Source organism: Pleurodeles waltl, chromosome 5 (genome assembly GCF_031143425.1).
Source record: "Pleurodeles waltl isolate 20211129_DDA chromosome 5, aPleWal1.hap1.20221129, whole genome shotgun sequence".
Taxonomy (NCBI): Eukaryota; Metazoa; Chordata; class Amphibia; order Caudata; family Salamandridae; genus Pleurodeles; species Pleurodeles waltl.
In genome coordinates this window covers 53,937,957-53,953,645 of record NC_090444.1, presented here as the reverse complement: position 1 = coordinate 53,953,645, position 15,689 = coordinate 53,937,957, and positions in this window count along the sequence as shown.

Genomic DNA, 15,689 nt, shown 5'->3' with positions numbered 1-15,689 from the left:
TTTGAAAACTAGAGACCCTAGGGAATCCAAGATGTGGTGACTTGTGGGGCTCTGACCAGGTTCTGTTACCCAGAATCCTTTGCAAACCTCAAAATTTGGCTAAAAAAACAAATTTTCCTCACATTTCTGTGACTGAATGTTCTGGAACCTGAGAGGAGGCACAAATTTCCTTCCACCCAGCGCTCCCCCAAGTCTCCCGATAAAAATGATACCTCACTTGTGTGGGTAGGCCCAGCGCCCGTGACAGGAAATGCCACAAAACGTAACGTGGACACATCCCATTTTTTTAAAGAAAACAGAGGTGTTTTTTGCAAAGTGCCTACCTGTAGATTTGGGCCTCTAGCTCAGCCGGCACCTAGGGAAACCTACCAAACCTGTGCATTTTTGAAAACTAGAGACCTCCGGGAATCCAAGATGGGGTGAAAAGTGGGGCTCTGACCAGGTTCTGTTATCCAGAATCCTTTGCAAACCTCAAAATTTGGCTAATAAAACACATTTTCCTCACATTTCGGTGACAGAAAGTTCTGGAATCTGAGAGGAGGGACAAATTTCCTTCCACCAAGCGTTCCCCCAAGTCTCCCGATAAAAATGGTACCTCACTTGTGTGGGTAGGCCTAGCGCCCGAGACAGGATATGCCCAAAAACGCAACGTGGACACATCCCATTTTTTTTAAAGAAAACAGAGGTGTTTTTTGCAAAGTGCCTACCTGTAGATTTTGGCCTCTAGCTCAGCCGGCACCTAGGGAAACCTACCAAACCTGCGCCTTTTTGAAAACTAGAGACCTAGAGGAATCCAAGATGGGGTGACTTGTGGGGCTGTGACCAGGTTCTGTTACCCAGAATCCTTTGCAAACCTAAAAATGTGGCTAAAAAAACACATGTTCCTCATATTTCTGGGGCAGAAAGTTCTGGAATCTGACAGGAGGCACAAATTTCCTTCCACCCAGCGTTCCCCCAAGTCTCCCGATAAAATGATACCTCACTTGTGTGGGTAGGCATAGCGCCCGCGACAGGAAATGCCCCGAAACGAAACGTGGACACATCCATTTTTTGAAATAAAACAGAGGTGTTTTTTGCAAAGTGCCTACCTGTAGATTTTGGCCTCTAGCTCAGCCGGCACCTAGGGAAACCTACCAAACCTGTTCATTTTTTAAAACTAGAGACCTAGGGGAATCCAAGATGGGGTGACTTGTGGGGCTCTGACCAGGTTCTGTTACCCAGAATCCTTTGCAAACCTCAAAATTTGGCTAAAAAAACACATGTTCCTCATATTTCTGTGGCAGAAAGTTCTGGAATCCGATAGGAGGCACAAATTTCCTTCCACCCAGCATTCCCCCAACTCTCCTGATAAAAATGGTACCTCACTTGTGTGGGTAGGCCTAGCGCCTGCAACAGGATATAACCCAAAACACAACGTGGACACATCCCATTTTTTCACAGAAAACAGAGAGTTTTTTGTAAAGTGCCTACCTGTTGATTTTGGCCTCTAGCTCATCCGGCACCTAGGGAAACCTACCAAACCTGTGCATTTTTGAAAACTGGAGACCTAGGGGAATCCAAGATGGGGTGTCTTGTGGGGCTCTGACCAGGTTCTGTTACCCAGAATCCTATGCAAACCTCAAAATATGGCTAAAAAACACATTTTCCTCACATTTCTGTGACTGAAAGTTCTGGAACCTGAGAGGAGGCCCAAATTTCCTTCCACCCAGCGTTCCCCTAAGTCTTCCGATAAAAATGATACCTCACTTGTGTGGGTAGGCCTAGCGCCCGCGACAGGAAATGCCCCAAAACGCAACGTGGACACATCCCATTTTTTAAAAGAAAACAGAGGTGTTTTTTGCAAAGTGCCTACCTGTAGATTTTGGCCTCTAGCTCAGCCGGCACCTAGGGAAACCTACCAAACCTGTGCATTTTTTAAAACTAGAGCCTAGGGGAATCCAAGATGGGGTGACTTGTGGGGCTCTGACCAGGTTCTGTTACCCAGAATCCTTTGCAAACCTCAAAATTTGGCTAAAAAAACACATGTTCCTCATATTTCTGGGGCAGAAAGTTCTGGAATCTGAGAGGAGGCACACATTTCCTTCCACCCAGCGTTCCCCCAACTCTCCCGATAAAAATGGTACCTCACTTGTGTGGGTAGGCCTAGCGCCTGCGACAGGATATGCCCCAAAACACAACGTGGACACATCCCATTTTTTCACAGAAAACAGAGCAGTTTTTTGTAAAGTGCCTACCTGTTGATTTTGGCCTCTAGCTCAGCCGGCACCTAGGGAAACCTACCAAACCTGTGCATTTTTGAAAACTGGAGACCTAGGGGAATCGAGGATGGGGTGACTTGTGGGGCTCTGACCACGTTCTTTTACCCAGATTCCTATGCAAACCTCAAAATATAGCTAAAAAACACATTTTCCTCACATTTCTGTGACTGAAAGTTCTGGAACCTGAGAGGAGGCACAAATTTCCTTCCACCCAGCGTTTCCCCAAGTCTCCCAATAAAAATGATACCTCACTTGTCTGGGTAGGCCTAGCGCCCGCGACAGGAATTGCCCTGAAACGCAACGTCGACACATCCCATTTTTTTAAATAAAACAGAGGTGTTTTTTGCAAAGTGCCTACCTGTAGATTTTGGCCTCTAGCTCAGCCGGCACCATTGAAACCTACCAAACCTGTGCATTTTTGAAAACTAGAGACCTAGGGGAATCCAAGATGGGGTGACTTGTGGGGCTCTGACCAGGTTCTGTTACCCAGAATCCTTTGCAAACCTCAAAATTTGGCTAAAAAAACACATGTTCCTCATATTTCTGGGGCAGAAAGTTCTGGAATCTGAGAGGAGGCACAAATTTCCTTCCACCCAGCGTTCCCCCAACTCTCCTGATAAAAATGGTACCTCACTTGTGTGGGTAGGCCTAGCGCCCGCGACAGGAAATGCCCCAAAACGCAACGTGGACACATCCCATTTTTTAAAAGAAAACAGAGGTGTTTTTTGCAAAGTGCCTACCTGTATATTTTGGCCTCTAGCTCAGCCGGCACCTAGGGAAACCTACCAAACCTGTGCATTTTTGAAAACTAGAGACCTAGGGGAATCCAAGATGGGGTGACTTGTGGGCCTCTGACCAGGTTCTGTTACCCAGAATCCTATGCAAACCTCAAAATATAGCTAAAAAAACACATGTTCCTCATATTTCTGGGGCAGAAAGTTCTGGAATCTGAGAGGAAGCACAAATTTCCTTCCACCCAGCGTTCCCCCAACTCTCCTGATAAAAATGGTACTTCACTTGTGTGGGTAGGCCTAGCGCCTGCGACAGGATATGCCCCAAAACACAACGTGGACACATCCCATTTTTTCACAGAAAACAGAGCAGTTTTTTGTAAAGTGCCTACCTGTAGATTTTTGCCTCTAGCTCAGCCGGCACCCAGGGAAACCTACCAAACCTGTGCATTTTTGAAAACTGAAGACCTAGGGGAATCCAGGATGGGGTGACTTGTGGGGCTCTGACAAGGTTCTTTTACCCAGAATCCTATGCAAACCTCAAAATATAGCTAAAAAACACATTTTCCTCACATTTCTGTGACTGAAAGTTCTGGAACCTGAGAGGAGGCACAAATTTCCTTCCACCCAGCGTTTCCCCAAGTCTCCCAATAAAAATGATACCTCACTTGTCTGGGTAGGCCTAGCGCCCGCGACAGGAATTGCCCCGAAACGCAACGTGGACACATCCCATTTTTTGAAATAAAACAGAGGTGTTTTTTGCAAAGTGCCTACCTATAGATTTTGGCCTCTAGCTCAGCCGGCACCTAGGGAAACCTACCAAACCTGTGCATTTTTGAAAACTAGAGACCTAGGGGAATCCACGATGGGGTGACTTGTGGGGCTCTGACCAGGTTCTGTTACCCAGAATCCTTTGCAAACCTCAAAATTTGGCTAAAAAAACACATGTTCCTCATATTTCTGGGGCAGAAAGTTCTGGAATCTGAGAGGAGGCACAAGTTTCCTTCCACCCAGCGTTCCCCCAACTCTCCTGATAAAAATGGTACCTCACTTGTGTGGGTAGGCCTAGCGCCTGCGACAGGATATGCCCCAAAACACAACGTGGACACATCCCATTTTTTCACAGAAAACAGAGCAGTTTTTTGTAAAGTGCCTACCTGTTGATTTTGGCCTCTAGCTCAGCCGGCACCTAGGGAAACCTACCAAACCTGTGCATTTTTGAAAACTAGAGACCTAGGGGAATCCAGGATGGGATGACTTGTGGGGCTCTGACCAGGTTCTGTTACCCAGAATCCAATGCAAACCTCAAAATATAGCTAAAAAACACATTTTCCTCACATTTCTGTGACTGAAAGTTCTAGAACCTGAGAGGAGGCACAAATTTCCTTCCACCCAGCGTTTCCCCAAGTCTCCCAATAAAAATGATACCTCACTTGTCTGGGTAGGCCTAGCGCCCGCGACAGGAATTGCCCCGAAACGCAACGTGGACACATCACATTTTTTTTAAATAAAACAGAGGTGTTTTTTGCAAAGTGCCTACCTGTAGATTTTGGCCTCTAGCTCAGCCGGCACCTAGGAAAACCTACCAAACCTGTGCATTTTTGAAAACTAGAGACCTAGGGGAATCCAAGATGGGGTGACTTGTGGGGCTCTGACCAGGTTCTGTTACCCAGAATCCTATGCAAACCTCAAAATATAGCTAAAAAAACACATGTTCCTCATATTTCTGGGGCAGAAAGTTCTGGAATCTGAGAGGAGGCACAAATATCCTTCCACCCAGCGTTCCCCCAACTCTCCTGATAAAAATGGAACCTCACTTGTGTGGGTAGGCCTAGCGCTTGCGACAGGATATGCCCCAAAACACAACGTGGACACATCCCATTTTTTCACAGAAAACAGAGCAGTTTTTTGTAAAGTGCCTACCTGTTGATTTTGGCCTCTAGCTCAGCCGGCACCTAGGGAAACCTACCAAACCTGTGCATTTTTGAAAACTGGAGACCTAGGGGAATCCAGGATGGGGTGACTTGTGGGGCTCTGACCAGGTTCTTTTACCCAGAATCCTATGCAAACCTCAAAATATAGGTAAAAAACACATTTTCCTCACATTTCTGTGACTGAAAGTTCTGGAACCTGAGAGGAGGCACAAATTTCCTTCCACCCAGCGTTTCCCCAAGTCTCCCAATAAAAATGATACCTCACTTGTCTGGGTAGGCCTAGCGCCCGCGACAGGAATTGCCCCGAAACGCAACGTGGACACATCCCATTTTTTTAAATAAAACAGAGGTGTTTTTTGCAAAGTGCCTACCTGTAGATTTTGGCCTCTAGCTCAGCCGGCACCTAGGGAAACCTACCAAACCTGTGCATTTTTGAAAACTAGAGACCTAGGGGAATCCAAGATGGGGTAACTTGTGGGGCTCTGACCAGGTTCTGTTACCCAGAATCCTTTGCAAACCTCAAAATATAGCTAAAAAAACACATGTTCCTCATATTTCTGGGGCAGAAAGTTCTGGAATCTGAGAGGAGGCACAAATTTCCTTCCACCCAGCGTTTCCCCAAGTCTCCCAATAAAAATGATACCTCACTTGTCTGGGTAGGCCTAGCGCCCGCGACAGGAATTGCCCCGACGCACTAATTTCCTTCCACCCAGCGTTCCCCTAAGTCTCCCGATAAAAATGATACCTCACTTGTGTGGGTAAGCCTAGCGCCCGCGACAGGAAATGCCCCAAAACGCAACGTGGACACATCCCATTTTTTAAAAGAAAACAGAGGTGTTTTTTGCAAAGTGCCTACCTGTAGATTTTGGCCTCTAGCTCAGCCGGCACCTAGGGAAACCTACCAAACCTGTGCATTTTTTTAAACTAGAGCCTAGGGGAATCCAAGATGGGGTGACTTGTGGGGCTCTGACCAGGTTGTGTTACCCAGAATCCTTTGCAAACCTCAAAATTTGGCTAAAAAAACACATGTTCCTCATATTTCTGGGGCAGAAAGTTCTGGAATCTGAGAGGAGGCACACATTTCCTTCCACCCAGCGTTCCCCCAACTCTCCCGATAAAAATGGTACCTCACTTGTGTGGGTAGGCCTAGCGCCTGCGACAGGATATGCCCCAAAACACAACGTGGACACATCCCATTTTTTCACAGAAAACAGAGCAGTTTTTTGTAAAGTGCCTACCTGTTGATTTTGGCCTCTAGCTCAGCCGGCACCTAGGGAAACCTACCAAACCTGTGCATTTTTGAAAACTGGAGACCTAGGGGAATCCAGGATGGGGTGACTTGTGGGGCTCTGACCAGGTTCTGTTACCCAGAATCCTATGCAAACCTCAAAATATAGATAAAAAACACATTTTCCTCACATTTCTGTGACTGAAAGTTCTGGAACCTGTGAGGAGGCCCAAATTTCCTTCCCCCCAGCGTTCCCCTAAGTCTCCCGATAAAAATGGTACCTCACTTGTGTGGGTAGGCCTAGCGCCTGCGACAGTATATCCCGCAAAACACAACGTGGACACATCCCATTTTTTCACAGAAAACAGAGCAGTTTTTTGTAAAGTGCCTACCTGTAGATTTTGGCCTCTAGCTCATCCGGCACCTAGGGAAACCTACCAAACCTGTGCATTTTTGAGAACTAGAGACCTCGGGGAATCCAAGATGGGGTGAAAAGTGGGGCTCTGACCAGGTTCTGTTATCCAGAATCCTTTGCAAACCTCAAAATTTGGCTAATAAAACACATTTTCCTCACATTTCGGTGACAGAAAGTTCTGGAATCTGAGAGGAGGGACAAATTTCCTTCCACCCAGCGTTCCCCCAAGTCTCCCGAGAAAAATGGTACCTCACTTGTGTGGGTAGGCCTAGCGCCCGAGACAGGATATGCCCCAAAACGCAACGTGGACACATCCCATTTTTTTTAAAGAAAACAGAGGTGTTTTTTGCAAAGTGCCTACCTGTAGATTTTGGCCTCTAGCTCAGCCGGCACCTAGGGAAACCTACCAAACCTGTGCCTTTTTGGAAACTAGAGACCTAAGGGAATCAAAGATGTGGTGACTTTTGGGGCTCTGACCAGGTTCTGTTACCCAGAATCCTTTGCAAACCTAAAAATTTGGCTAAAAAAACACATGTTCCTCATATTTCTGGGGCAGAAAGTTCTGGAATCTGACAGGAGGCACAAATTTCCTTCCACCCAGCGTTCCCCCAACTCTCCTGATAAAAATGGTACCTCACTTGTGTGGGTAGGCCTAGCGTCTGCGACAGGATATGCCCCAAAACACAACGTGGACACATCCCATTTTTTCACTGAAAACAGAGAGTTTTTTGTAAAGTGCCTACCTGTTGATTTTGGCCTCTAGCTCAGCCGGCACCTAGGGAAACCTACCAAACCTGTGCAATTTTTTAAAACTGGAGACCTAGGGGAATCCAAGATGGGGTGTCTTGTGGGGCTCTGACCAGGTTCTGTTACCCAGAATCCTATGCAAACCTCAAAATATGGCTAAAAAACACATTTTCCTCACATTTCTGTGACTGAAAGTTCTGGAACCTGAGAGGAGGCCCAAATTTCCTTCCACCCAGCGTTCCCCTAAGTCTCCCGATAAAAATGATACCTCACTTGTGTGGGTAGGCCTAGCGCCCGCAACACAAAATGCCCCAAAACGCAACGTGGACACATCCCATTTTTTTAAAGAAAACAGAGGTGTTTTTTGCAAAGTGCCTACCTGTAGATTTTGGCCTCTAGCTCAGCCGGCACCTAGGGAAACCTACCAAACCTGTTCATTATTTAAAACTAGAGACCTAGGGGAATCCAAGATGGGGTGACTTGTGGGGCTCTGACCAGGTTCTGTTACTCAGAATCCATTGCAAACCTCAAAATTTGGCTAATCAAACACATGTTCCTCATATTTCGGTGACAGAAAGTTCTGGAATCTGAGAGGAGGCACAAATTTCCTTCCACCCAGCGTTCCCCCAACTCTCCTGATAAAAATGGTACATCACTTGTGTGGGTAGGCCTAGCGCCCGAGACAGGATATGCCCCAAAACGCAACGTGGACACATCCCATTTTTTTTAAAGAAAACAGAGGTGTTTTTTGCAAAGTGCCTACCTGTAGATTTTGGCCTCTAGCTCAGCCGGCACCTAGGGAAACCTACCAAACCTGTGCCTTTTTGGAAACTAGAGACCTAAGGGAATCAAAGATGTGGTGACTTTTGGGGCTCTGACCAGGTTCTGTTACCCAGAATCCTTTGCAAACCTAAAAATTTGGCTAAAAAAACACATGTTCCTCATATTTCTGGGGCAGAAAGTTCTGGAATCTGACAGGAGGCACAAATTTCCTTCCACCCAGCGTTCCCCCAACTCTCCTGATAAAAATGGTACCTCACTTGTGTGGGTAGGCCTAGCGCCCGCGACAGGAAATGCCCCAAAACGCAACGTGGACACATCCCATTTTTTAAAAGAAAACAGAGGTGTTTTTTGCAAAGTGCCTACCTGTAGATTTTGGCCTCTAGCTCAGCCGGCACCTAGGGAAACCTACCAAACCTGTGCATTTTTTTAAACTAGAGCCTAGGGGAATCCAAGATGGGGTGACTTGTGGGGCTCTGACCAGGTTGTGTTACCCAGAATCCTTTGCAAACCTCAAAATTTGGCTAAAAAAACACATGTTCCTCATATTTCTGGGGCAGAAAGTTCTGGAATCTGAGAGGAGGCACACATTTCCTTCCACCCAGCGTTCCCCCAACTCTCCTGATAAAAATGGTTCCTCACTTGTGTGGGTAGGCCTAGCGCCTGCGACAGGATATGCCCCAAAACACAACGTGGACACATCCCATTTTTTCACAGAAAACAGAGCAGTTTTTTGTAAAGTGCCTACCTGTTGATTTTGGCCTCTAGCTCAGCCGGCACCTAGGGAAACCTACCAAACCTGTGCATTTTTGAAAACTGGAGACCTAGGGGAATCCAGGATGGGGTGACTTGTGGGGCTCTGACCAGGTTCTGTTACCCAGAATCCTATGCAAACCTCAAAATATAGATAAAAAACACATTTTCCTCACATTTCTGTGACTGAAAGTTCTGGAACCTGTGAGGAGGCCCAAATTTCCTTCCCCCCAGCGTTCCCCTAAGTCTCCCGATAAAAATGGTACCTCACTTGTGTGGGTAGGCCTAGCGCCTGCGACAGTATATCACGCAAAACACAACGTGGACACATCCCATTTTTTCACAGAAAACAGAGCAGTTTTTTGTAAAGTGCCTACCTGTAGATTTTGGCCTCTAGCTCATCCGGCACCTAGGGAAACCTACCAAACCTGTGCATTTTTGAGAACTAGAGACCTCGGGGAATCCAAGATGGGGTGAAAAGTGGGGCTCTGACCAGGTTCTGTTATCCAGAATCCTTTGCAAACCTCAAAATTTGGCTAATAAAACACATTTTCCTCACATTTCGGTGACAGAAAGTTCTGGAATCTGAGAGGAGGGACAAATTTCCTTCCACCCAGCGTTCCCCCAAGTCTCCCGAGAAAAATGGTACCTCACTTGTGTGGGTAGGCCTAGCGCCCGAGACAGGATATGCCCCAAAACGCAACGTGGACACATCCCATTTTTTTTAAAGAAAACAGAGGTGTTTTTTGCAAAGTGCCTACCTGTAGATTTTGGCCTCTAGCTCAGCCGGCACCTAGGGAAACCTACCAAACCTGTGCCTTTTTGGAAACTAGAGACCTAAGGGAATCAAAGATGTGGTGACTTTTGGGGCTCTGACCAGGTTCTGTTACCCAGAATCCTTTGCAAACCTAAAAATTTGGCTAAAAAAACACATGTTCCTCATATTTCTGGGGCAGAAAGTTCTGGAATCTGACAGGAGGCACAAATTTCCTTCCACCCAGCGTTCCCCCAACTCTCCTGATAAAAATGGTACCTCACTTGTGTGGGTAGGCCTAGCGTCTGCGACAGGATATGCCCCAAAACACAACGTGGACACATCCCATTTTTTCACTGAAAACAGAGAGTTTTTTGTAAAGTGCCTACCTGTTGATTTTGGCCTCTAGCTCAGCCGGCACCTAGGGAAACCTACCAAACCTGTGCAATTTTTTAAAACTGGAGACCTAGGGGAATCCAAGATGGGGTGTCTTGTGGGGCTCTGACCAGGTTCTGTTACCCAGAATCCTATGCAAACCTCAAAATATGGCTAAAAAACACATTTTCCTCACATTTCTGTGACTGAAAGTTCTGGAACCTGAGAGGAGGCCCAAATTTCCTTCCACCCAGCGTTCCCCTAAGTCTCCCGATAAAAATGATACCTCACTTGTGTGGGTAGGCCTAGCGCCCGCAACACAAAATGCCCCAAAACGCAACGTGGACACATCCCATTTTTTTAAAGAAAACAGAGGTGTTTTTTGCAAAGTGCCTACCTGTAGATTTTGGCCTCTAGCTCAGCCGGCACCTAGGGAAACCTACCAAACCTGTTCATTATTTAAAACTAGAGACCTAGGGGAATCCAAGATGGGGTGACTTGTGGGGCTCTGACCAGGTTCTGTTACTCAGAATCCATTGCAAACCTCAAAATTTGGCTAATCAAACACATGTTCCTCATATTTCGGTGACAGAAAGTTCTGGAATCTGAGAGGAGGCACAAATTTCATTCCACCCAGCGTTCCCCCAACTCTCCTGATAAAAATGGTACATCACTTGTGTGGGTAGGCCTAGCGCCCGAGACAGGATATGCCCCAAAACGCAACGTGGACACATCCCATTTTTTTTAAAGAAAACAGAGGTGTTTTTTGCAAAGTGCCTACCTGTAGATTTTGGCCTCTAGCTCAGCCGGCACCTAGGGAAACCTACCAAACCTGTGCCTTTTTGGAAACTAGAGACCTAAGGGAATCAAAGATGTGGTGACTTTTGGGGCTCTGACCAGGTTCTGTTACCCAGAATCCTTTGCAAACCTAAAAATTTGGCTAAAAAAACACATGTTCCTCATATTTCTGGGGCAGAAAGTTCTGGAATCTGACAGGAGGCACAAATTTCCTTCCACCCAGCGTTCCCCCAACTCTCCTGATAAAAATGGTACCTCACTTGTGTGGGTAGGCCTAGCGTCTGCGACAGGATATGCCCCAAAACACAACGTGGACACATCCCATTTTTTCACTGAAAACAGAGAGTTTTTTGTAAAGTGCCTACCTGTTGATTTTGGCCTCTAGCTCAGCCGGCACCTAGGGAAACCTACCAAACCTGTGCAATTTTTTAAAACTGGAGACCTAGGGGAATCCAAGATGGGGTGTCTTGTGGGGCTCTGACCAGGTTCTGTTACCCAGAATCCTATGCAAACCTCAAAATATGGCTAAAAAACACATTTTCCTCACATTTCTGTGACTGAAAGTTCTGGAACCTGAGAGGAGGCCCAAATTTCCTTCCACCCAGCGTTCCCCTAAGTCTCCCGATAAAAATGATACCTCACTTGTGTGGGTAGGCCTAGCGCCCGCGACAGGAAATGCCCCAAAACGCAACGTGGACACATCCCATTTTTTTAAAGAAAACAGAGGTGTTTTTTGCAAAGTGCCTACCTGTAGATTTTGGCCTCTAGCTCAGCCGGCACCTAGGGAAACCTACCAAACCTGTTCATTATTTAAAACTAGAGACCTAGGGGAATCCAAGATGAGGTGACTTGTGGGGCTCTGACCAGGTTCTGTTACTCAGAATCCATTGCAAACCTCAAAATTTGGCTAATCAAACACATGTTCCTCATGTTTCGGTGACAGAAAGTTCTGGAATCTGAGAGGAGGCACAAATTTCCTTCCACCCAGCCTTCCCCCAACTCTCCTGATAAAAATGGTACCTCACTTGTGTGGGTAGGCCTAGCGCCCGAGACAGGATATGCCCCAAAACGCAACGTGGACACATCCCATTTTTTTTAAAGAAAACAGAGGTGTTTTTTGCAAAGTGCCTACCTGTAGATTTTGGCCTCTAGCTCAGCCGGCACCTAGGGAAACCTACCAAACCTGTGCCTTTTTGGAAACTAGAGACCTAAGGGAATCCAAGATGTGGTGACTTGTGGGGCTCTGACCAGGTTCTGTTACCCAGAATCCTTTGCAAACCTCAAAATTTGGCTAAAAAAACACATGTTCCTCACATTTCTGGGGCAGAAAGTTCTGGAATCCGAGAGGAGGCACAAATTTCCTTCCACCCAGCGTTCCCCCAAGTCTCCCGATAAAAATTGTACCTCACTTGTGTGGGTAGGCCTAGCGCCTGCGACAGTATATCCCGCAAAACACAACGTGGACACATCCCATTTTTTCACAGAAAACAGAGCAGTTTTTTGTAAAGTGCCTACCTGTAGATTTTGGCCTCTAGCTCAGCCTTCACCTAGGGAAACCTACCAAACCTGTGCATTTTTGAAAACTAGAGTCCTAGGGGAATCCAAGATGGGGTGACTTGTGGGGCTCTTACCAGGTTCTGTTACCCAGAATCCTTTGCAAACCTCAAAATTTGGCTAAAAAAACACATGTTCCTCCTATTTCTGTGGCAGAAAGTTCTGGAATCTGAGAGGAGGCACAAATTTCCTTCCACCCAGCGTTCCCCCAACTCTCCCGATAAAAATGGTACCTCACTTGTGTGGGTAGGCCTAGCGCCTGCGACAGGATATGCCCCAAAACACAACGTGGACACATCCCATTTTTTCACAGAAAACAGAGCAGTTTTTTGTAAAGTGCCTACCTGTTGATTTTGGCCTCTAGCTCAGCCGGCACCTAGGGAAACCTACCAAACCTGTGCATTTTTGAAAACTGGAGACCTAGGGGAATCCAGGATGGGGTGACTTGTGGGGCTCTGACCAGGTTCTGTTACCCAGAATCCTATGCAAACCTCAAAATATAGATAAAAAACACATTTTCCTCACATTTCTGTGACTGAAAGTTCTGGAACCTGTGAGGAGGCCCAAATTTCCTTCCCCCCAGCGTTCCCCTAAGTCTCCCGATAAAAATGGTACCTCACTTGTGTGGGTAGGCCTAGCGCCTGCGACAGTATATCCCGCAAAACACAACGTGGACACATCCCATTTTTTCACAGAAAACAGAGCAGTTTTTTGTAAAGTGCCTACCTGTAGATTTTGGCCTCTAGCTCATCCGGCACCTAGGGAAACCTACCAAACCTGTGCATTTTTGAGAACTAGAGACCTCGGGGAATCCAAGATGGGGTGAAAAGTGGGGCTCTGACCAGGTTCTGTTATCCAGAATCCTTTGCAAACCTCAAAATTTGGCTAATAAAACACATTTTCCTCACATTTCGGTGACAGAAAGTTCTGGAATCTGAGAGGAGGGACAAATTTCCTTCCACCCAGCGTTCCCCCAAGTCTCCCGAGAAAAATGGTACCACACTTGAGTGGGTAGGCCTAGCGCCCGAGACAGGATATGCCCCAAAACGCAACGTGGACACATCCCATTTTTTTTAAAGAAAACAGAGGTGTTTTTTGCAAAGTGCCTACCTGTAGATTTTGGCCTCTAGCTCAGCCGGCACCTAGGGAAACCTACCAAACCTGTGCCTTTTTGGAAACTAGAGACCTAAGGGAATCAAAGATGTGGTGACTTTTGGGGCTCTGACCAGGTTCTGTTACCCAGAATCCTTTGCAAACCTAAAAATTTGGCTAAAAAAACACATGTTCCTCATATTTCTGGGGCAGAAAGTTCTGGAATCTGACAGGAGGCACAAATTTCCTTCCACCCAGCGTTCCCCCAACTCTCCTGATAAAAATGGTACCTCACTTGTGTGGGTAGGCCTAGCGTCTGCGACAGGATATGCCCCAAAACACAACGTGGACACATCCCATTTTTTCACTGAAAACAGAGAGTTTTTTGTAAAGTGCCTACCTGTTGATTTTGGCCTCTAGCTCAGCCGGCACCTAGGGAAACCTACCAAACCTGTGCAATTTTTTAAAACTGGAGACCTAGGGGAATCCAAGATGGGGTGTCTTGTGGGGCTCTGACCAGGTTCTGTTACCCAGAATCCTATGCAAACCTCAAAATATGGCTAAAAAACACATTTTCCTCACATTTCTGTGACTGAAAGTTCTGGAACCTGAGAGGAGGCCCAAATTTCCTTCCACCCAGCGTTCCCCTAAGTCTCCCGATAAAAATGATACCTCACTTGTGTGGGTAGGCCTAGCGCCCGCAACACAAAATGCCCCAAAACGCAACGTGGACACATCCCATTTTTTTAAAGAAAACAGAGGTGTTTTTTGCAAAGTGCCTACCTGTAGATTTTGGCCTCTAGCTCAGCCGGCACCTAGGGAAACCTACCAAACCTGTTCATTATTTAAAACTAGAGACCTAGGGGAATCCAAGATGGGGTGACTTGTGGGGCTCTGACCAGGTTCTGTTACTCAGAATCCATTGCAAACCTCAAAATTTGGCTAATCAAACACATGTTCCTCATATTTCGGTGACAGAAAGTTCTGGAATCTGAGAGGAGGCACAAATTTCCTTCCACCCAGCGTTCCCCCAACTCTCCTGATAAAAATGGTACATCACTTGTGTGGGTAGGCCTAGCGCCCGAGACAGGATATGCCCCAAAACGCAACGTGGACACATCCCATTTTTTTTAAAGAAAACAGAGGTGTTTTTTGCAAAGTGCCTACCTGTAGATTTTGGCCTCTAGCTCAGCCGGCACCTAGGGAAACCTACCAAACCTGTGCCTTTTTGGAAACTAGAGACCTAAGGGAATCAAAGATGTGGTGACTTTTGGGGCTCTGACCAGGTTCTGTTACCCAGAATCCTTTGCAAACCTAAAAATTTGGCTAAAAAAACACATGTTCCTCATATTTCTGGGGCAGAAAGTTCTGGAATCTGACAGGAGGCACAAATTTCCTTCCACCCAGCGTTCCCCCAACTCTCCTGATAAAAATGGTACCTCACTTGTGTGGGTAGGCCTAGCGTCTGCGACAGGATATGCCCCAAAACACAACGTGGACACATCCCATTTTTTCACTGAAAACAGAGAGTTTTTTGTAAAGTGCCTACCTGTTGATTTTGGCCTCTAGCTCAGCCGGCACCTAGGGAAACCTACCAAACCTGTGCAATTTTTTAAAACTGGAGACCTAGGGGAATCCAAGATGGGGTGTCTTGTGGGGCTCTGACCAGGTTCTGTTTCCCAGAATCCTATGCAAACCTCAAAATATGGCTAAAAAACACATTTTCCTCACATTTCTGTGACTGAAAGTTCTGGAACCTGAGAGGAGGCCCAAATTTCCTTCCACCCAGCGTTCCCCTAAGTCTCCCGATAAAAATGATACCTCACTTGTGTGGGTAGGCCTAGCGCCCGCGACAGGAAATGCCCCAAAACGCAACGTGGACACATCCCATTTTTTTAAAGAAAACAGAGGTGTTTTTTGCAAAGTGCCTACCTGTAGATTTTGGCCTCTAGCTCAGCCGGCACCTAGGGAAACCTACCAAACCTGTTCATTATTTAAAACTAGAGACCTAGGGGAATCCAAGATGAGGTGACTTGTGGGGCTCTGACCAGGTTCTGTTACTCAGAATCCATTGCAAACCTCAAAATTTGGCTAATCAAACACATGTTCCTCATGTTTCGGTGACAGAAAGTTCTGGAATCTGAGAGGAGGCACAAATTTCCTTCCACCCAGCCTTCCCCCAACTCTCCTGATAAAAATGGTACCTCACTTGTGTGGGTAGGCTTAGCGCCCGAGACAGGATATGCCCCAAAACGCAACGTGGACACATC